The following is an 18,745-nucleotide window of genomic DNA, read 5'->3' as shown; positions in this document are numbered from 1 at the left end:
ATTAGTATTAAGAAGCATTACTTTAAAATTAAGACCGATTTAATTTAAATCTACAACCAGTTATTGAAAATCCAATGCAGTCAATTGCAATCAATTATGGGAATATGTATTTCTCAATATTGATATGAACCCCCTAGATACAGCTTTATGAGTTAGTAACTGTACCACATAAAAACATAAAATAAATCCTGATTTTTTTAATATCAATCGTATGCATTCAAAGGAAAGCGCCACCTCCTCCATCGCACCATCGAACATGTTTGAGTTGGGAGCTCCCGTCGAACCTGCTTGAAGCCGGCTGCCATTGTGGGGGCCGCTCTGCCGCCGCCGCTGCCCCACTGCAGCCCCTCTGCCGCGGCGCCGCTGGCATTGGCGCTCGGCGTCGCTGCTCGGCTTCAGTTTCAGTTTGTTTATAAACTTTGTGCTGTGCGGATGTGTGCGCGCTTTTGTCGTCTGGGGAAATCGCTGGAGAATCGCTACTTGGAGCTACGAACTTCGAACCCAAAAGCTAGCCGCTCGGCGTTCCGCTCAGCCTCGCCCACCGTCCCGTCGCCGTCGCAGCCGACCACTGCCCGCCCGTCTGCCTACACCCACGCTCGACGAAAAGCTGAGGAAAAGCGCGCGCGCGACAAGTGAAGCGCACAGGTTATCTGTGCTCATATGGGTGAAACAGTGAAGCAGTGTTTGTTTGTGTGATTTCTTTTGTTTGCTGGCCAATTGTGGAGCTTAATTGAATGCTTGTCTCATATGGGCCAACAGGACCACAGGCCGAAAACAACAACAACAGCTTCAGCAAAAGCCTACTCGAGTGTTTCACAACGCCATAAAAAAGCATATATATTGAAAAAAAAGAGGAGAAATACCAAAGCAGCACATATACACGAACTAATCGACAAGAAGAGAAGCTAAGCCAGAAATACTATATATATATATATATACATATATAGCATATAAAAAAACCAGTTTCAAGCCGCCGCAGCAGTAGCAGAAGCAGCGCAGTCGCAGCGTTTCAGTCGAGGTGAGTTCTGCGTTGGTGTGCGTGTGTATCTGTGTGTGTCTTGCCGCCCACATGTCGCGGCTTTCTCTGCCGCCGTCGACATTGACGTCGCAAACTTGCTTATGTCGCATGTGAAAAGTTTCTTTAATTCGATCGGAGAATCCGAACAACGCAACAATCTCCCCCCAACAACCAAAAAAAAATTCAACAACTTGTTGAGGCATTCTTTATTTTGCCAACCAGAACCGGAGACAACTCCAATTTGATTCTAGAACCCAGAACATGTAAATCATTTCAAAGCAACAAAAAAAATACCAGTAAACTAAACTAATTTGCACAGTTTTGCTTTTGACAAACTTTGTCTATCTTTGTTAACAAAAAAAAAAAAAAACGATAACGACGATAAGTTTTTACACGCTTGCAGTCTTAACTTTATGTTTGTATGTGCTGCATGCAGCCATCTGAACTCTAAAACCTGTTTATATTACGGCATTAGAATAATGTGGTGAAAAACATTTCAATTTTACAAAATTTCAACATTTTCTTGATGAGTGTTTTAGTTTTACCAATTTTGTTTTAAACAGATATAATTGTCATATTCATCACACTCTTGGAAGATAATTGTTTAGAAACAAATTTATTAAAAAAAAATAAATAATAATAAATTCACGACACACATTTAAATACAACAAAATATTTATTTATTTCAAAAAATATATCAAAGAAAAATCGTAAAATAGGTAATTAAGAGCTTTATCACCTGCTTTTCTGACCAAATTGAGAGTGTACCCCTGTTAGGGTATAAAATAAACTAATTTAGACAAGAAGAAGCATCAACAACTGATAGCAAAGGCAGAACAACAACAAAAGAAACAACGACAAAACACAAAAAGCTTTGAAAAACTTTTTAATTGTCAACTTTAAGCCGAAGCCAACTTTGGGGCAATATAGTAGAGGAGTTCTTTTTTTTTTGGTAGCGCTTCGTCCGCCTCCACAGAATTTGTTGTAGTCTTTTTTTATGGGCGGTACTCACTAATTGAAATTTGGTTTACTTGCTTGTTTACTTAGTCTTCTCCATACATACTCTCTTTTTCCCTTCTTCAGAACTCCTTTATTTTTTAATGTAGAACATTTTGGCTTTTGTTTCCTAGCATTTATTCCTGTTCCCTATACTAATTAAGTAACGAACGGGAAAATCAATTGATTAATGTTAATTCGAATTTATTAAGTCCGCAAGTAACTCCAGGTGCCTTTGATTTGACCAATAATTGAGCCTGGAAACAAGTTTCATTAAAAAATTTCAAAGAGTATATATATGTTAGAGCTTTGGAAGTTAAAACCCATTGTAGTCTACTAACAGACTAATGGAATAAAAAGTGCTATAACTGCTTTGGAAATGCAATTTTATCATTACTGCGAGGACATTATATACTTTAGCTTCATCGGAGAAATATTTTACCCTTTTACGCAATTACATAATTATCTTTCAATCCCTGTACCCTGATCTACCCCAATATACCCCCGTCGTTCTCGCCTTTATAATTTGTTTGGCCTGCTTTTGCAGAGTCTTCATGTACTCATATTTCACAGTTTGCCTCAATTACTGGCTGCTGTCCCTTCTTCTTACCCCTTTTATGTGCAACTTTTGTTTTCATGCCATTTTTCATATACTTTCGCTAGCTACGCACAAATTAAAAGTTTGTACTGTCGGAAAAAGGGAGATAGGGGTAAATATGGAGTCCGCATGTACACCAGTGCATCTGCCACTAGAACTGGGACTAAAACTGCCAACTACCGCTGCTAGCCAGACTTAATACGCAACAATATTTTTTCTATCGCCCAGCAGCAGGCTAAAACTTTGTCCGGACCCGAAATTCCCCCCACGTTCGTCCTATATCGTCCCCGCACCGCCAACACTTTCACCGGGCAAATATTTGGAATACATTTGCTGGAGTTGTCGTCAGGAGACAGACTTTGGCAAAATTTGTATGCAAAAATCTCAAATAATATACATGGGACGACATTCACTCGCATGTTTGTATCTACGCATCTGGTGACAGTTTATAATTTCAATCAGTGTCACACTTGTTATGTTTTATTACCCTGGCAACCAAGGAAGATCATATCCTTTTCCCCTCTAAGCAAATGGAATGGAAATTCATTGCTGGGGAAAATGTTCATGATCAAACCAGTCTAAGTCGCAAAGCCAATGAAATAAAAACAAAGAATATTTTCTTTAATTATTTTGCATTCCGGACACATGTCGAGCAAAGCAAATATTCACAAAAATGGCAAACAAATACATTTACATTTATGGGAGGATAACTTTCGACTTTTGACTTTACCAAAATAGAAAGATAAGGAACATGAGAAAGGGAAAGAGTTTACTTTCTGTGGTTGACACAAAAATACAAAAATTGTTCCCTTTGTTTTGAGATATTTGCTTAGCTTGTGGCATGGTCACTGGTTGTAATTGTAGTCCTGTCTGACTGAGCCTGGCCAATTGCGGATATACAACTATGGTCAGGTGCTCTGATTGCCTCAGAGTGGAAACCAGAAATATCCGAGAGCTTTAATTAAATTGCCAAAAATTTTCTATTTTAAGGGAAAACCAATTTGTAGGCCAAATGAAAATTAATTTAAATATGCTCACTTAGAACAAACCAACTTTTATCAAAATTTTAAATTAATTTATAAACTGGTTTTAAAACTTTTTTTTTATTCATACCTTATCTATACAAATAAAGACAAGTGAGAAAAAAACTCATATCTTTGCAATCTTCTGAAAAATAATAATAATGATTATTGAAATTAAAAATGTTTTGGTTCACTCATAAAGAGGAAAACGCTTGTAAAATTTTCTCTGTTTCCTGCCAATCAAAGTCTTCCAAGTTCTAAGCGTGCTACAACTTGATCACAATTTGCAATCTGCAAACGGCAACTACAGCAAGTAAAAGTTTAGAAATGGGGGTAGTTACGCAGCTGCTATTGTTATGTTCCTTCGAAGACAATTTCAAGTAAATTGCAAGTGCGGCAAATGTAGAGAGCTGAAACGAGTCAGGCAGCACAATATACAGCTTCAGCACCGCTCCCCTGTTAAACTGATTCATAAGGAAAATATTTGCAGCAAAAATATACAATATCCAAAAACTCCGAGGCGAGGATGAGTCAGAAAAGTAGGCGCTCTGCAAGCCGTTTAAATATTGCATAAAGCGAGTTAAGCTCGGGTCGAAAATTTAATTCAATCGACACAGAGAACCTATAGGAATCTTGGGCTTGGCCAATATTTGCATAAAATCACAATTAAAGCGATTGCCGGCTGCCTTTAATTGTTTTGTATCCCTCAGATACATTGTGTAAGCCACGCCGCATACATTAAAATTATCTCTTCCCCGTCTGGCTGGCTGCATTTACCCCCTTCTGTGTCTGCAAAAATAAACGAAAAAACGTGGAGGCGTCGAGGCGAATTTATGACTCATGGGTTGATTTTTCTCTCCATTTGCCTTGCCGCTGTTGCTGATGTATCTGTATCTGCAAATGCAACTGCAGGACGCAATTGTCGCTTACGTGTTAAAGAGGTGAGCTAGCAAAGTTCCAGTGGGTACTTTTTTATTTTACATTTTTTACATCCTATGCTTTAGCGTGCCGAAATGTCTCTCTTGGCGTTTTTGTCTGAGCCACATTTGCCTTTGAGGCATGCCACAAGTCTGCCACCCCCTCTTTAGACATGCCCAGGTGTGTGCGTTAGCTTGTGCATGTGTGTGTGGAACGTGCCACAAGCTGCCAGCTTCTGGAAATTTTCTTTTCTCATTTCTGCCCGTTCTGCTTTCCCCATCATGTATTTATGCCTGTATTTTTCAAGGGTATCATCGGCTTTTTGGTTAGACAAGAATTTAATATCTTTAAATGGGATGGGTTAAAGAATAAGTCAAAACCTTATCAGTTTATTAAAACGGCTTTCCCAAAATTGGTTGGTTCCAGAATAATAAAATAATTTATTTGTATTATTATAAAGTATATAAAGAAGAATGTAATTTGAAAAAAGTTTATTTATGCATTCTACTTTCCTCTTTTTCCCCATTTTATAATTATTTAATGGGTATCTCGTCTGCTTATGCTTCCGATCACATCATTAAATTTGTTGTTTTTTCCCTTGGCTGCCTGTCTGCGGCTTATTGTGTGAATTACTGCCGGGCCATTCTCCTTCCGTCGGGGTCTGGAAAAAACGCCAAGTAGGGTTTCTCTGAGGTGGTTTGGGGTGGTCTAAGCTCGTCGGATTACAGCTATCAGCTGCTGCCGCCACCTTCCGATTTCTGTCTGTCGTTGTTGGGGGCTGGGCTGCGTTTTTATTTGGAAGATGGGCGTAGCCGACATCTTGACTTTTTGGGGGGGGAGCGGCTGAGAGACGAGGGCTAGGGTCAATGGCGTCCTATTTGGCATCAAAGGCAAAGCCAATGGCCTGTCAAATTTAAATATAATTAGGCATAAATTGTTGCAATTCGTAAAGCTATTTACTGCGGCCACGTTTGAGTGCTACTCTCGGGGGAAGGGAGTTGAGTTGCTTAATTAATTACAAAAAAATGTTTATGAGAAACTGTTTATGGCTGAGATTTTATTAAGTTCAAGCCAGGGAATACTAGCAAAATAATTGAAATAAAATGACATACTTTAACAACAACAAACTTTGGAATAAATCAGATTAAATGCACATATCACTTATAAACTTTAAAAAGGCTAGTTCAACTTTAATATAATTAAAAAAAAAAACTTGCCACAATGTTTAAAAACTTAACTTTTATATAACCTCCTGCGTGTTGTTTTAAAATCGATTTTACCACTCAGAATAGGAAAATGTCCAATGTTCATTATTCATTTAAGTTCAACATGAACATGGTTGCACTACCTCAGATATTTTTAGTTTTCTTCTCCAGTTTGAGCAGCCTTCAAACTATTTTCGTTAACTGAACTTTTGGCCCCGCTCCAGAAGTCGGGCACGCTGCGAATGGCCTGTAAATATTCCCATGTCAGCTGCCTTTAATTGCAATTCGATTTGAGCTTAAAAATAAATACAACAAGGCCAGTAACGAAAAAAGTTACTGGAGTATTGATGGACGGGAATCACGACAGGTCGGAAAAGCATTTTATAGTGATGAAAATCCACTTGGATCGAAGTTTTAAAATAGTTTGATTTTTTATTCACAATTTTATGGGGAAATTCTTTGGTTTAATGGGGAAGGCAGGTGGAAAGCGGGTGGAAAGTGGGAGTGCCAAGTAGAGAGCACAACGTACCCGTATATCAACACAAATTGTGGCAATTGATTGCGAGTAGCAAATACAAAGCCCGGTCCTTGAATTCATGCGCATTTAGCTGCCATTCCAAATGGTGTATAGCTCCACCTTAACCCCACCCCATATTTCCATACCCCAACCACCCCAAAACCCCTTTATTATCCACTGATTTGAATTGCCGAAGGCGAAGAGAAGCAAACAAGGTTTTGGCCTTAAGTGGGTTTAGTTTAATTTGTGGCCAAATGTGAGCACATTTTGCGCAACTCTAAGGGTTGGAGGTAGCTAATTGAGGGGACTATTCCAAACAGGCAACTATGTAGCAAACAAATGGAAATTATTGAATTCCAAGTACGGGTGAAGGGGATGTAGCCCCATGTTAACAGGATTATTCACTGAGCCGGGAGAAGAATGTCGAGCATAGAATTGTGCTAGCATGGGAAATTGTAATTGTTTTGTCTTCTAGGACAATTGAGAACATATCTCCAAGTAGATGCTACACGCCGTTACCTACAAACAATTCTAATCAGATACAGATACAGCAACAATCCGTACACGAAGCACCAAGGGTTTATATTTCAAATGAAAATTTGTACGTTTTATAATTTTTTTTTTATTTCTTTTTAGAAAACTTCTTTTAAATTTAGAAAATATTTTTGTTTTTAAAATATTTCTGAAATAAAGAAAACGCATTTATTTACTTTTAGTGTACCTATGGTAAAAAACAATAAGCTGTCAAGGGATGTTAATTACTTATAACGTATTATCTCACAAATGTGTGACAGTAAATTGCAGCCTGCCAATGAATGTTTTATGATTTCTGCTAGCTTATTCAATGCCTCTTGGCTTTAACGTTGCTTGTCGAATTTCACGCCTTGACTTTTGGCTTGCAAAGAGCAACTTATTAGTCAAAGTCCCTTTTCAGATCCTCTTAAAGAGGTCGGGTAATGGCAAACATATTTGAAATGTGAAGAGCTCGGCTTCGATTACATTCGACTGGAGTAGAAACCGAAAACTTGAACGATTTATTTGCCTTAACATTGCAGGTCAATCCCAGAGCACTAACCTCCCCAAAAGAGGAAGGAAAACAAGCCAAAAGTCAATGGGAAACTGTTGGTAGGTCGTTAAAAAAAATTGGGAATTTTCTGATTTATTTGCGCAGCGAGCGCGAAATGAAAAATTGCGTAAGCAGTGGAATTACTTTTAGAACTTGAAGTGGGAAGCCATCATTAGTAAAAGGAGGGGGGCACAACGTGGTGCCAGCAAAGTATTTGCACAAATCTAATGAGTATTGGCTGAAGAGCGAAGTATTTCCGTTTTATTATTTTATTTTTTGCCCATTTTCCACTTTTGAGATGACTTGGGGAAAATGTTTGCAATTCTCAGCGCATGGAGCTGGGAAACTCAGGAAGAAAAACTCCCCGTCCAGATATGAAAGTCGGGTACTCGTCTACGGCCATATCTTGTTCCTTCTTCTCGCCCCCAGGGCAGCTATTGCACTTGGGCGCCCTGATTTTCCCCCAACTGTACATTTTTCAGGCTTGCGTTTTCCCACCCACCACCACATATGTGCTTAGGCGGGGGCGTGGCATTGTCTGGCAGCTGCTGCCCAAAAATGCCAAGCACCAGGACCTCGGTTATGAGCTTTTTCCTTGTCGTTCTTGTCTTTGTGGTCTTTTGGTTACTTTATTTGTTTGCCCCTACTCTAACGCCAAGCAGTACTTGAACTATTTGAATGAATCTTTTCTACAAGGACTTGAGCTTCTTGAGTTAATGCTGAGAATCCAAAATATTGACAACTGCAGAAAAGACTTTGTTTAATTGTAAACTAATTTAATTAGAGGTAAAAGAGCATCAGCCATTTAAAATCCATTTCAATTACAAAAAATGTTTAATTAAATAAAAATATATGAGTGAAATGCTTAAGGAGTCACAGCCATTTGAAATACATTATATTGGCGTTTACATATGTATCGCAATGAACCTTAATGTTTAGTTAACACCACCAAATCAGTATACTGACAAAATAGTAAAAGCTTCTCAATTACATAGCCAGTAGCCTTCAACTTTCTTGTTTGCCTGTCATACCTTCAGGGTATTACGAATTCGCAAAGAATTTTGTTTATGTTTTCTTTTTGTTTTGTTATCCATTTTTGGTTGCTTTTACTGTAGTTGCTGTTGTTCTGTTCCATGGCCATTGGCTCCATTATTTTGGCCTGTCTGCCCTCGGGCCAGGACGAAATTATGGGCAAGGGAGGTTTGGGTGGAGAAGGAGAAACTTTATTTCGGGGCTGAGGAGCGTAGTGGTTTGTTCGGCTGCGGTTGGTTTTGGTCTGGCAGGAACCTCGTATTTCATTATCTATATATGCCCGGCAACACATTGAAGATTCGCATTTCGTTTTTATCGCATTCCTTTGCCTCATCTGGCCCGCTGCATTATGTTCGCCTGATTAATTTTTGAGTCGCTTTTCGGATAGTAGTCTGGATTGGGCAGGAGAAGCGGGATGTGGCTACTTTCCCACGCGTTCACTTCTCTGGACCCTGTATACCCCATCCTTTTTCCCTTTTTTGGCCCTCTCCTTAAGTGCAGATTTTTGCCTTAAATGTTGCGGCTACTTTCTGCTGTGGTTGTTTGTCTTGCTTTCCTAGTGTTCTGGCTTGTTGGCTGCGTTTATTAATTGTGTAATTTAGTTTTGGGTGTTGCCTGCTTGCCGCTTTTATGCTATCCTGGCCAATTAAGGCTGGCAGGAGGCCAAAAGTTGTGGCAACTTAGTGGATACTTCTCTTCTAAATTTTGTATCTTCAATTACATTGTGATAAAGATTAAGCGGTTAACCGGAATTGATAGTAAAGAAGGTTAAGAGACTATTAATTGCTAGTTGGAATTTAAAAGGTGCAAAACATAGATTTTTCCTAAAAAAATTAACTTATAAAGTTTTTAATTTGTCTCATTTCAAAGCCCATTACAACCGAAATTGTTTATGCTATCGGCATCCTTCAGAATGTTTACCCTCTTGAGTTTGCCACTCGAGGGCACAAACCTCAAACACTCGGATCGTTTACACTCCCCTCCGTGTTTGCTGTTCCCATTTAGTTGGCTAAATTATTGAATTTTTCGCCTAATTTACTGCGTTTACTTCTTTCTATATTCATAATGTGAATACTTTATGTGTTTGCCAACGTTGCGTATACGTAACGTAATTTACGAAGCACAAGGGCGAAGGGCAGCGCTGTGCCATAAAACTTTTCCCGGCAAGTCGGCAATCTCTGAAGCGAGACGACCGAGAAATGTTCACTCTTCCCCTCCAGATTTAAGTTCGACTTTTCCGTCGCTTTGGGGCAGCTTCAATTTGTTTGCCGTGGTTGTCGCATCTGAAATTGAATTCGGGCGGAAAACTTTGGCCACCATCTTATGCTGATGACAAGTTTCGCATCCCCTTACCTACAATGTATGAAGCCAGGGTTCACGGAGTTTTAATTTAGTAATATCGATAAGGCAGTACAAGTTGTCAGGAGTGTTAAATAAACGAGTTTCTGTTGCTGATGCAGGGCAAACACTTTGCTTATTAAGTGCCTCCGCACTTTGTTTACTCCCAGACAGAACTGCGCAAAAAAGTGAAAAAAAGTGGCAAAAGAAAAGGAGAGAATACGTTAAAACCAATTCTCATTCCCATGCCAGGCATAAGGCACGCACTCGACAAACAGCAAGCTTGCAGAAAAAAAAAGAGAGATAAAAAAATGCCAAAACTTGTTTAACAGCATTTTTCCCTGTCTGCTCCGCTCCCGTTCTGCTGCACCTCTCCACCGCCCACTCATCGAAAAGGAGGCGGACCTGAACCAAAGATGGATTGGACATTGCCCTGTTGAACGAAGGAGGTGATCAATCGATCGTTGGACTTCATTGAACCGTTTATCAGGAAGAGCAGAAAAGAAGAAAATGTAGTGATTATTGATTAAACAAGGTTTCTGAGACTGAATAAATTTAATAGTCTTCAAAAATGTAATTATTATATAAATAGCTTGACTGTGGCAAAACGAATTATCAGCTTGTAACTATGTTCCACTAGGCACCCTACAAGCAATCTCGTATACCCTCTCCCTTATTAATACCCTGGCGGTTCATCCATATTAAAAAGCCAAAATAGGAAACAAAAAACCAGTTGAGTATCAAGACAAATGCGTACAACAGCAAGACGATAACATGGCACATAACAAGCTCATATGAGTTATAAAACGCAGCTTATAGAACCCCGGAGATACCACTAGCATTGTACCCGCTTCTCGAAACCCAGCAAGCCAAACATTCGCATTGTATTTCGGTCTTTTTTCGAGATCTCTTACTGTTTTTGTTTCGCTTTCTGTTGTATTTTTGCTGTGTTTCTGTTTCGCTGATGTTTTCGCATCTGCAGCCGATGCCTCGTATAAATGCATATTGGTGTCGTTGCCGCTGTCCCGCATTGCCTGTCTCGCTGTTGCCCTCCCGCTTCCTCTGGCCAAATACAGCAAAATGGCCAGCAGAAACAACAATAGCAACAACGAGGTAAGAGCTACTCGAGCGGGATGCTGACTAAAGGCAGAAACTGAGAATGGAGATCTGGGCTTATGCGTTTTTCATGTAGTTGGCGATTTTTCGTTGAAAAGCAAGAACCTGAAAAAGTGAAAACAAAAGCATTAAAAATTAAAAACTTTACGGTCCACTTCAACCGAGACCGAAGTTTTATGTTATTGTATACAAGGATTATTTAATGCGAGTTAAACTGATTTGCTGATTGTCAATGACATTGGTTGGGGTATTTTCAATACATCATCAATTCTGCGAGACACATAAAAAAATAAATTATTAAATTGTTACATATTCATATAAATACAATTAAACAGCAAATTTTCATATCCCAATAAAAACAATTAAAACTGTGTAAATATAACATAATAACCATTTAAAATAACATATCATTTTTTATTTATACTTTTAGCTCCTGTGACGCAATCTAAAAATCATTAAAGGTAATCAAAATACATAATATTTGGCATATTTACTATCTTGGTTACTATTTTCCGATTAAGGGTATGTAAAGTTGTGGTTACAATTAAACCATGTTCAATCCTTCGCTGCTTTTGTTGAAGCCAAGAGAAAGCAAATCCTCTGCCATGTCAACTGTCAACATTGACGGCCATTTTGTATTTTTATTTCCGTTTCCTTTCCATAGTTGGTTTATTTGTCTTTTTTCAAGTGTCATTTCAGGGGGCTACAGAGCAGGGAGTGGAAAATAAATATAAACATCATTTTTAATTGCACCCATTGTGACGGAAAAGTTACCAAAAAGACAGTTAGATGTTTGTTAACTGAACCCATTTCGACCCTCTTTCTTGTTCTCCATTTTATCAGGGGAACAATTATATGGAGTGTAGACTGGGGAAATTTCATTTTTGCATGGAAAACTAAACACTTGTGATAAACAGCGCTTATGCGATGAAATTCTTGAATACTTTAATTCTTAGGGCTTGAAACTATCTTTGTAAATATAAACTATGAAAAACGCCTTTTTATAATGTTGCATTGGCTTACGGATTTATGCTGAAATTACAGTAAATGTTACTTGATTTTATTTTTCCAATTTTATAAACTTGGCTCCACACCAACCCAGTACTAGAATTTGACACAAAAGGCAGTTGCTCCAGAGTTTGAAATTTGTTAGGGCAATAAAAAATAAACTTTGGCAATTAATTTAATTTATGCGGTATTTAATGTGCACACAATGCACGCGGCATCCTGTTTGCACGTCTCTAGGCAAATATTGGCCAAGAGTCCTCTTCAATGTGTGCCGGAGATTTCACTGAAACTAAAGAATTTTCAGGTCGGGTAGGGATTATTTGGTTTTATTGCTACTCAAAATTAAGGAAGAGTCGACATGGGCATGGATGCGCTCGCCTAAGATGTGTGCGGTTATAACCTTGCCTCATCATCGTCTTCATCACCATTTTGTGGTTAATGACTTGGGATTCATATCTATATTAGAGTGTGAGGACATAACCACTAAAGGGTTTTACTACGTGCTTACAAAGGCAATCCAGATTAAGGATATCCAGCAATATAAATGGGTTAAAAGAAAATTAAAAAAACGTGGAAGGATAGTTTTAATTTCTACCTGTGGTTTTTTGATTAGGGCAACATTTTTGAGATTTAGACATGTCAATCGTAAGTTATTAGTTTTCACAAGTTATGAAAGCCTTTTAAATGTGGTGCTTTATTTTTGTGTAATAAAAAAAGAATCTTCTCTCCGAAATTGTACATTTAAATGAATACACAGTACTCAATAAGTGCTTCAGGACAAAGAATATATTTTCTCGGTCACATTGAATTTACAGCCATTTTAATGAACCCTTTGATTTCTTATTGCTTCATTGGCTTCCCAGGAAAATTGTTAACATGTTTAGCTTCTCGTTTCTTTCAATTACGACAACACATTTAATTTGTGATTTCCCCCGCTTAGCTGTCGTTTTCCCTCGCCTTTTCATTCGCTTATCATACGCTTTCCTTTGAGAAACGTGACTCCGGACTTGCTACAAAAAGAATATAAAAACGAAACTTTGTTTCTGTCTCTTTTTACTTTTTTTTTTTTTAATTTTATGAAGCAGTGTTCATGTCCCTGACGAAATATTTCATGACAAGGATTATTACGCAGGCGATATATGCGTGATAGGAAGCAAGGGAATGAGCACCGACATTAATCATTGCTCAACTTTATAATTTTGTCAGGGCTTACCCGACCCTATCCTTCTACTCGGCCCCTTTCCGTATTCCGTTCAGTATGCAACTACAATTTTTCATACAAAATGATGTCATTAAACAAAGAACAGAAACGAACCGACGACTACAATAATGAGCCGGAGCTGTGAGCCGAGTCTGGGGATTGGCAAGGGAAGCGGGGGATGTGGAGGTGGAGGGGTAGTGGTTCGGGGAAAGGCAGGAAAATCGTGCGACTAAATCCCAAAACAATTTATATGAACCGAGCGAAATGACACAGCAGCAATGTCAGTGCGAATGGGAGGGTCAGATGAAAAAAAGAGACCGTCAACGAGTGGGAAAGTGAAAAGTGACATAAACGCGGTAATACCAAGGAAAGGCCACATAATGAAGCGAACGCGACTTGTTAGTTGCTGGTGGAGTTCGGTGGATAAAGAACGGCCTGCTCGCAGTCTTGGTTCCGCTCCTGGTTCTGCTCCTCCTCCTATTTCTATTCCCTGGCCTAGTCCCATGCCCCTGCCCCAAAAACCGAGCTGCGGTTCCCTTTTAGCCCCCCAGAGAGGGTTGCCATTATATTAAAACGGGTGAAAAAATAAAAAACTATTCGAATTTATGGTTTAAAGCCATTTTTTGTCAATATGTTAGGTTCGAAGTTATATATCTTTTAAAAATATAATATATATAGTTACTTTGTCAAAACAATAAAATTATTTTATTACTTAAGGACAAGAACAATATTTATATTCCATTTATTCACATTTTTTCTAATTAAAAAGATGTAAAGCTTAAAAAAGGTAGATATTTTAAATTCCAATTTATTCTCCTAATAACCAATACCAGCTTATTTTGGTAGCTAAGCAACATTAATTGATATCAAAGTGATATCAAATGTTGTTTCGTTGGAATATTCCGTTGTCTTGCTGAGTGAAACCTCTTAAACCACCCACTCGTTAGCGGCAACAGCAGCTCATGGAACTTGGCTCATGGCCTCGTGGCCCATTCAGCTGTGGCCCAGGCCAAAAAGTTTGGCCAGAACGGATGCGTCAAGTTGAATGGCTATAAAAGCGTTGAATGATGTTGCGATGATGACGGCGAGGGGGGCGTTTTCATGGCAACAGAGGGTGGCATAGCGTTAGGGAGTTGTTGAAAGGGAGGAAGAGCATTACGTATGCAAGTCGGCTACGCAAACCAAACACAGACACAGGAACGCACACACAAACGCACTTACTCACCTTTGAAAGAACCCCCGACCACCCCCGACCACACCTGCCACCCCCTCCCTTACACACCCACCACCACCCCCACCATCAGTCCCTTGGCTCGACAAACATTTAGTCTGATTCTGATTCAGCGGCGGCAACTGAATGACGACGAATTTTGAATACGAATTTCATTATACGCAGCACTCAATTATTCAGTAATCAAGCTAGGCCAAAAAAAGGGGCGAAGGGGCGTGACTAAGTCCAATGTTTTCACACAGAAGAAAATTTTTTCATTTAAAAAAATCCTCTAAAATCTCTTAAACTCATTATAAAAATTTTAAGACTAGCATGTAATTATTTTAACTAATACCATTCATTATATTAATTTTTTTTCATTAACTTGTTAATTTGTTTAAAATAATTAAATACAAAATACTTAAAAAATAAATATTTTATTGGTTACTCGTTCTTATTTTCTTTTAATATATTTATAACTTCTTAATTTTAATAAATGAAAAAAAAAATGTTTAAAATGGTTGACAATACAAAGTCAAACTTAAAAATAAAAAATTTAAAAAGATTTTTTTTTTGTGCTATTTCCGCTTGGTGTTTCCGTTTTTGTTCGTCTGGGCCCTGTTTGAACAATTTGCAGCAATTTTATACAGTTACACGCCCTTAAAACCAAAACCCACTCCTCTCTACCCTACGAACAGCTAATTAACGTGCTTTCAGTGCAAAAAAAAAGGGGCTTGGGGTTTTGAGTACAAAAAGGCGGCTCGCAAATTGCCAATTGGTTTGAATTTTCGATGAAGTTGTGCTTGCTGTTTTTTGTTATTGTTACTGTTGTTTCCTCAGAGCAATTCCGACTTTATCAACCATCCCGTCTCCCGTCTCCCGCACTTCCCTGGGCAATGTTAGTTGGCAGTTAGTCGCTGTTGGCTGCTAGTAATTATAATTATGCATGTGTAAATTCATTAATTATGCAGGCCAAAGTTCGCCGAGAGGGAAATTTTCCGCAGAATGGAGGGGGTTTGACGGTGTTTGGTGGATATAGCAGAGTTGTTTTATGTCATCCAGTTGGTGATGAATTGTAGTTGATTTGGCCTCTGATAAAGCGAGGGAATTGCTTGTCAAGTGGTGTGCTAAAGTCAGGAAAACCGGCAGGGTGATGTGTCAGTCTGTTCTGTTTTTTTGTAAAGATTGATGGAAAACAACTGATTTTTGGTAGTCTCTATAATTTTAGTTTATCGAGAATTCAGTTGTTTCCCATCAATCTCAGCAAAAACCAAAATAGTCTTTCACCAAGAGACTTAAATTAAAGTTTTAATAAAATGACCATGTTTTGTCTGTGAAATTAATTTATATAAAGAATAGATAAATTTAACTTAAAAAAAGCCCAAGAGGTAATTTAAATGAAACTGTGTATTGTCTAGTGATGGCTCGTATCACAACTATCATATAATTCATTAAAGTAAAGAAAAATATTTTTTCTTTCGGCAGCATTCTCAACAATAACAAATTAAACTAGAGTGTTATTTTTTTTGTTAACTTCCTTAGCTAAACGCTACTTTTTCTTAACCTACAAATTTCTTTCTTGCTATTTCCTTTGGCCCGAACTTACCCTCTAACATCTCTTGTCCAATTTCCATTCCTATCCATTTGCAAGTTTGCATATTTAAGGCCAAACTAATTTCAGGAGTCACCGCTAACAGAAAAGAAGTTGTCAACTTTTGGAAGCCCACTCGGCTATGAGAAAAGGCCCTAGAAGCTGCATCTCGACTCCAGGACTCCCTGTTTTTCATTTGGGCTGCTTCTCCATGCTGTTTCGGCCCGTTTCGCCTCCTTTATGTCTGGGCTCCTTTGGGTTGACACATTGCCTTGTCGGCTGTCAGTTGGCCGAGTTTGTCCGCAACAGAAATAATATATAAGCAGAATGCTTAAATAAGCTCAAGCCAGACAAGGGAGCATACGAGAGGGAGGGAGACGGGGGAGCAAGGGAGATGGCGACAGCAGTAAAAGCATATTTCGTAGCAATTCTAGTTTTCCCGTCCAACAAGAGTGACGAATGACATTGGTAATTGGCGCTAAAAATTGCCAAATTGCAAGCGGAAAAACCAGAGTTCTCTACAAACTCCAGTTGACTCCAGTTTTAAAGCTTTAAATATAGTATGGACTATGTATATGCATATTTAGCGCATAATGTACGAAAAGTAGTTTAAATTTCATCTGCGGTTGAACTACACCTGTGTTAAATGCATTTAATTGTTTGTTTTTTGCGAATACCCTCTGTAAATTGGAGTGCAATTAAATTGCGGCATATGAGCATATGATTACATCACCGGATGTCATCGGTCTGCATTTCACAAAGAGAATTGGAAACGTTTGATGAATGTTTAAGTTCAATATTGAAATTGCATGCCATTACTACCGATATACAAAAATAAAATTAAACGATTTTTGCGACTTTTAAATTTAAGATGCATTTCAATATACAATTTTACTCGGACGACTTAACGATTTATTTGCGAAAAATTTTAAACTTTGAAATATTTTCCTGCTGTTTATATACCTATAAACATTGTATAATATAATAATTTTTTTTGAACATAACAACAATACAGTTTGCTTTTATATGCAGAGAATTTTCTAGTCGAGAGCTTTTTTTGTTAGAAACTTTTTATCTTTGTTTATTACGTCGCCTGTTGATTAGTGCTACTTTCTACCTCCGTTCGCCCTTCTGGTTCGCGCTTTATTTGCATTTCATTTATATGTTTGAAATGCTATTCTATGAACTCTCAATGACGCTAACAATGAAAAAAAACGCTGGTAATGAAATTAAATATATATGGACCAAAGTGAATAAAATACTAGAGCGGGCACCACAACAACTGAACGAAGGAGAACAATACGGCAGGGGCGTAGTTTTAAATTACAATTTCCGCAAAGCCGCAAAACTTTATTCCTACCTCGATTTTGGTTTGTTATGTGTTGATTTTCATGGCTTTTAACTTTAAATGACGTTGAATTGGGCATGTAAGTGGGGGGCTACAGGGGCAACCATTGCGGTCGTCTAAATGGCCACCAAAAAAAGATGGTGAAACCGAAAGAGAGCACAAAATAATATTATATGGCAACAGGCAAAAAGTGGAGCTAGGAACAAACAAGAAAAAATTCGAAATTGAATTGTTCCGCATTATATATTCCAGCCAATAAGAGAGGCTTGGACCACGGGGCGGATGGTTATTTGACCAATTCAGTTTGCATTTCGGACCAAGCTGGCTGGATCGATGCGAACTGGAATAAAAAATAATTGAAATGGAAGCGAAAATTGACAGGACGAAAGGTGAATGACAATACCATTAATGGCAGCGGACTTGAATTGATTGAAGCATTTGCCTACACATCGTCATGGAATACTTATTTGCTTAGTTAATTAAACGTATTCAATTCGCTGCATATACAGAAATTGGTGTAACTAATGCAATCACGAACGACAAATATTAGTAGATGGATAAAGTAGTTGGTACATAATTATAATAGGTTTTTAATACTGCGTTAATTTTCTAAAATAGTTTTCTATGACCTGGTTGATATAGAAATAAACTAAAAATAGGTCAGATGCTGGAAATATATCTTTCTAAGTTTTATGGGGTGATGTAGAAGATAATAAATATTTAAATCCCATATTACTTATGGTGATATTAATAAAATCCAGCCATCTCAAAAGTCAGCACACAATCAGCAATAAACATTTTTTATTTTATCCCACGCTAAGTTGGCTGTAATCAAATAAATAAGCATCTTACATATGTATATACAATACATAAATAGTTTATATTGGAGGGTTTTATTCCCTGTCTCATCTTACATAGAGTGAATTTTCTATTTCTAATAGAACATTTAAATAGTTGACCTTAATTCAAAACCGAAATGAGATTATCTTTTCGTGTACCGCTTACCACATCTCACCTGCATTAATTTCCTGACCAAGAACCAATGTGCAACAAAGTGCTATAGCGACAAAGCAACAAAAGCAACGTAATGACCCAAAAGCGATTCTATTAATAGCAGCCGCGAAGCACATCTAACCGTAAAATATGTTCTTTAGTCCCTACGATATTGCCTCCCATCCGACCTGCTCCCTTTTCCCTGTGACAGGCGCAACACACGCCCACTTAAATGGTTAGGCAAGAAAACCAGAGCTCCTCGTTGTCGTTGTTGTAAAGCAATTTCTTGTATCGGCCTTTCTTTTCCATTCTTCTGCCACATGAATCTACCTCTATATATATATACGCATGTGAATGTCTGTATGCGTCGCCGTGCATTGGTGTGTGTGTCACCAAATGTCATTGACACGATTTGCAGTATGCTACAGCTCGCTCTTCGTCACACAACCGCACAAAAGCAAAGCAGCCACAGCCACAACAACACAAGCAGTGGAAATACACTTAAAACAATTTGTGTATAAAATCGAGCTAGGTTAAAACTTCTGCACTAGGATAAACTTTGCAACAC

At 38.2% G+C, this 18,745-nt stretch overlaps 1 protein-coding gene and 1 long non-coding RNA gene across 4 annotated transcripts in view; one reads left to right on the top strand and one right to left on the bottom strand.

Annotated features, from left to right (window-relative positions):
- The first annotated feature begins 403 nt into the window (after positions 1 to 403).
- Positions 404 to 18,745, top strand: part of LOC128252536 (trophoblast glycoprotein) — a 41,552-nt gene continuing 23,210 nt past the window's right edge. For 2 of the 3 annotated variants that reach the window (XM_052980341.1, XM_052980323.1), the window contains exon 1: positions 404 to 1,018. The gene's annotated coding sequence lies outside the window, so the exon portion shown is untranslated. Of the gene's footprint in view, positions 1,019 to 11,256; positions 11,288 to 18,745 lie in introns of all 3 variants that reach the window. The other variant, XM_052980332.1, reaches the window with a different exon arrangement.
- Positions 11,309 to 12,418, bottom strand: LOC128252557 (uncharacterized). Its single transcript, XR_008267317.1, has 3 exons — positions 11,850 to 12,418; positions 11,601 to 11,795; positions 11,309 to 11,529 (listed from the first exon to the last, which is right to left on the bottom strand). It is a non-coding gene; the product is annotated as an uncharacterized LOC128252557 (long non-coding RNA).

The sequence above is a fragment of the Drosophila gunungcola genome, chromosome 3R (assembly GCF_025200985.1).
Source record: "Drosophila gunungcola strain Sukarami chromosome 3R, Dgunungcola_SK_2, whole genome shotgun sequence".
In the NCBI taxonomy this organism is placed as follows: domain Eukaryota; kingdom Metazoa; phylum Arthropoda; class Insecta; order Diptera; family Drosophilidae; genus Drosophila; species Drosophila gunungcola.
The sequence above is the reverse complement of the archived record's forward strand: the minus strand, read 5'-3'. Positions and strand labels throughout refer to the sequence as shown.